Source organism: Arachis hypogaea, chromosome 8, assembly GCF_003086295.3.
Source record: "Arachis hypogaea cultivar Tifrunner chromosome 8, arahy.Tifrunner.gnm2.J5K5, whole genome shotgun sequence".
Classification (NCBI taxonomy): Eukaryota; Viridiplantae; Streptophyta; class Magnoliopsida; order Fabales; family Fabaceae; genus Arachis; species Arachis hypogaea.
The window spans coordinates 33,931,187-33,935,870 of NC_092043.1; the positions used below are offsets into that span (position 1 = coordinate 33,931,187).

General features: G+C 40.9%; 1 non-coding gene across 1 annotated transcript; it reads left to right on the forward strand.

Annotated features, from left to right (window-relative positions):
* The first annotated feature begins 3,367 nt into the window (after positions 1-3,367).
* On the forward strand, positions 3,368-3,475 carry LOC112708542 (small nucleolar RNA R71). Its single transcript, XR_003156396.1, has one exon. It is a non-coding gene; the product is annotated as a small nucleolar RNA R71 (small nucleolar RNA).
* The last annotated feature ends 1,209 nt before the right edge of the window (positions 3,476-4,684 follow it).

A 4,684-nucleotide genomic window follows, 5' to 3' on the forward strand; every position in this document is an offset into this window, starting at 1 on the left:
TGTTTGCTCCATCCTCTTCTTAGTGATGGGCTTGTCCTCATCAATGAGGATGTCTCCCTCTATGTTAATTCCAACTGAATTACAGATGTGACAAATGAGATGAGGGAAGGCTAACCTTGCCAAGGTAGAGGACTTGTCCGCCACCTTATAAAGTTCTTAGGATATAACCTCATGAATTTCTACTTCCTCTCCAATCATGATGCTATGAATCATGATAGCCCGGTCTATAGTAGCTTCGGACCGGTTGCTAGTGGGAATGATTGAGCGTTGGATAAACTCCAACCATCCCTTAGCCACGGGCTTGAGGTCATGCCTTCTCAATTGAACCGGCTTCCTTCTTGAATCTCTCTTCCGTTGAGTGCCCTCTTCACAAATGTCTATGAGGACTTGGTCCAACCTTTGATCAAAGTTGACCCTTCTAGTGTAGGGGTGTTCATCTCCTTGCATCATGGGCAAGTTGAATGCCAACCTTATATTTTCCGGACTAAAATCTAAGAATTTTCCCCGAACCATTGTAAGCCAATTCTTTGGGTCCGGGTTCACACTTTGATCATGGTTCTTGGTGATCCATGCATTGGCATAGAACTCTTGAACCATTAAGATTCTGACTTGTTGAATGGGGTTGGTAAGAACTTGCCAACCTCTTCTCCGGATCTCATGTCGGATCTCCGGATATTCACTCTTTTTGAGTTTGAAAGGGGCCTCGGGGATCACCTTCTTCATGGCCACAACTTCATAGAAGTGGTCTTGATGCACCCTTGAGATGAATCTCTCCATCTCCCATGACTCAGAGGTGGAAGCTTTTGCCTTCCCTTTCTTCTTTCTAGAGGTTTCTCCGGCCTTAGGTGCCATAAATGGTTATGGGAAAACAAAAAGCAACGCTTTTACCACACCAAACTTAAAAGGTTTGCTCGTCCTCGAGCAAAAGAGGAAAGAAAATAGTAGAAGAAGAAGAAATAGAGGAGATAGAGGGGGCTTTTGTGGTTCGGCTGAGGGAGAGAAATAGTGTTTAGGTTGTGTGAAAATGAAGGAGTGAAGAAGGGTTTATATAGGGGTAGAGAGAGGGGTAGGGTTCGGCCATTATGGGTGGGTTTGGGAGGGAAAGTGGTTTGAATTTGGATGGTGGGGTTTGTGGGGTTTTATGAAGGATGGATGTGAGTGGTGAAGAGAATGGTGGGATTTGATAGGTGATGGTTTTTTTTTGGAAGAGGTATTGAGGTGATTGGTGAATGGATGAAGAAGAGAGAGAGTGGTGGGGTAGGTGGGGATCCTGTGGGGTCCACAGATCCTGAGGTGTCAAGGATAGCTCATCCCTGCACCAAGTGGCGTGCAAAACGCCCTTTCTGCCAATCCTGGCGTTAAACGCCGGGCTGCTACCCTTTTCTGGTGTTAAACGCCAGTTTCTTGCCCATTCCTGGCGTTAAACGCCAGTCTGGTGCCTCTTTCTGGCGTTAAACGCTCAGAATGGTGCCATCAAGTTTTTCCTCCAGGGTGTGCTATTTTTCATTCTGTTTTTCATTCTGTTTTTACTTTTTCAATTGTTTTTGTGACTTCACATGATCATCAACCTATAGAAAATATAAAATAACAATGGAAAATAGATAAATATAACATTGGGTTGCCTCCCAACAAGCGCTTCTTTAATGTCAGTAGCTTGGCAGTGGGCCCTCATGGAGCCTCACAGATGTTCAGAGCAATGTTGGAACCTCCCAACACCAAACTTAGAGTTTGAATGTGGGGGTTCAACACCAAACTTAGAATTTGGTTGTGGCCTCCCAACACCAAACTTAGAGTTTGACTGTGGGGGCTTTGTTTGACTCTCTTTTGAGAGAAGCTCTTCATGCTTCCTCTCCATGGTTACAGAGGGATACCCTTGAGCCTTAAACATAAAGGATTCTTTATACACTTGAATGATCAATTTTCTTCTGTCAACATGAATCACAGCCTTTGCTGTGGCTAGGAAGGGTCTGCCAAGGATGATGGATTCATCTATGCACCTCCCAGTCTCTAGGACTATGAAATCAGTAAGGATGTAATGGTCTTCAATCTTTACCAGAACATCCTCTACAAGTCCATAAACTTGTTTTCTTGAATTGTCTGCCATCTCTAGTGAGATTCTTGCAGCTTGTACCTCAAAGATCCCTAGCTTCTCCATTACAGAGAGAGGCATGAGTTTTATACTTGATCCTAAGTCACACAGAGCCTTCTTAAAGGTCATGGTGCCTATGGTACAAGGTATCAAGAACTTTCCAGGATCCTATCTCTTTTGAGGTAATCTCTGCCTAGTCAAGTCATCGAGTTCTTTAGTGAGCAAAGGGGGTTCATCCTCCCAAGTCTCATTACCAAATAACTTGTCATTTAGCTTCATGATTGCTCCAAGGTACTTAGCAACTTGCTCTTCAGTGATATCTTCGTCCTCTTCAGAGGAAGAATACGCATCAGAGCTCATGAATGGCAGAAGTAAATCCAATGGAATCTCTATGGTCTCAGTGTGAACCTCAGATTCCCATGGTTCCTCATTAGGGAACTCATTGGAGGCCAGTGGACGTCCATTGAGGTCTTCCTCAGTGGCGATCACTGCCTCTTCCTCCTCTCCAAATTCGGCCATGTTGATGGCCTTACACTCTCCTATTGGAATCTCTTCTGTATTGCTTGGAAGAGTACTAGGAGGGAGTTCAGTAACTTTCTTACTCAGCTGACCCACTTGTGCCTCCAAGTTTCTAATGGAGGACCTTGTTTCAGTCATGAAACTTTGAGTGGTTTTGATTAGATCAGAGACCATGGTTGTTAAGTCAAAGTGGCTCTGCTTAGAATTCTCTGTCTGTTGCTGAGAAGATGATGGAAAAGGCTTGCCATTGCTAGACCTGTTTCTTCCACCATTATTGTTGTTGAAACCTTGTTGAGGTCTCTGTTGATCCTTCCATGAGAGATTTGGATGATTTCTCCATGAAGGATTATAGGTGTTTCCATAGGGTTCTCCCATGTAATTCACCTCTTCCATTGATGGGTCCTCAGGATCATAAGCTTCTTCTTAAGATGAAGCGTCCTTAGTATTGCCTGGTGCAGCTTGCATTCCAGACAGACTTTGAGAAATCATATTGACTTGCTGAGTCAATATTTTGTTCTGAGCCAATATGGCATTCAGAGTATCAATCTCAAGAACTCCTTTCTTTTAATTCGTCCCACTGTTCACAGGATTCCTTTCAGAAGTGTACATGAATTGGTTATTTACAACCATTTCAATGAGTTCTTGAGCTTCTACAGGCGTCTTCTTCAGATGAAGAGATCCTCCAGCAGAGCTGTCCAATGACATCTTGGACAGTTCAGACAGACCATTATAGAAGATACCTATGATGCTCCATTCAGAAAGCATGTCAGAAGGACACTTTCTGATCAATTGTTTGTATCTTTCCCAAGCTTCATAGAGAGATTCACCTTCCTTCTGTCTGAAGGTTTGGATTTCCACTCTAAGCTTACTCAATTTTTGAGGTGGAAAGAACTTTGCCAAGAAGGCATTGACTAGCTTTTCCCAAGAGTTCAGGCTTTCTTTAGGTTGTGAGTCCAACCATATCCTAGCTTTGTCTCTTACAGCAAAAGGGAATAGCATAAGTCTGTAGACCTCAGGGTCAACCCCATTGGTCTTGACAGTGTCACAGATTTGCAAGAATTCAGCTAAAAACTGATGAGGATCTTCCAATGGAAGTCCATGAAACTTGCAGTTCTGTTGCATTAGAGAAACTAATTGAGGCTTAAGCTCAAAGTTGTTTGCTCCAATAGCAGGGATAGAGATGCTTCTCCCATAGAAGTCGGGAGTAGGTGCAGTAAAGTCACCAAGTACTTTCCTTACATTGTTGGCATTGTTGTTGTTTTCGACTGCCATGTCTTCTTCTTGTTTGAAGATTTTTGTTAGGTCCTCTACAGAGAGTAGTGCTTTAGCTTCTCTTAGCTTTTGCTTCAAGGTCCTTTCAGGTTCAGGGTCAGCCTTAACAAGAATGCTTTTGTCTTTGCTCCTGCTCATATGAAAGAGAAGAGAACAAGAAAATATGGAATCCTCTATGTCACAGTATAGAGATTCCTTGAGATGTCAGAGGAAAAGAAGAATAGAAGGAGGAGGTAGAAGAAGAAGAACTCGAACTTATCAAGAGAGATAGAGTTCGAATTGTTGATAGTGGAGGAGTGTTAGTCCTTAAATAGAAGGATGTGAGAAGAGGGGAAGAATTTTCGAAAATAAAGTAAAAGATTTTAAAATGATTAAAAGAAATTTTGAAAATTTGATGAATGATATTCGAAAATTAAAGTTGGGAAAGAAATAAAGTGATTTTGAAAAAGATTTTGAAATTAGAAATCAAAAAGATATGATTGAAAACTATTTTGAAAAAGATGTGATTAAAAAGATATGATTGAAAAGTTATGGTTTCAAAGAGATATGATTGAAAAAATATGATTGAAAAACAATTTAAAAATATTTGATTTTTAAAATTAATGACTTGGCTAACAAGAAATTTAAAAGATATGATTCAGACATTAAACCTTTCTCAACAGAAAAGGCAACATACTTGAAATGTTGAATCAAATCATTAATTGTTAGCAAGTATTTTTGAAAATGGAAAGAAATTGATTTTGAAAAAATATGATTGAAAAGATATGGTTTGAAAAAGATTTGATTTTGAAAAATTATGGAAAC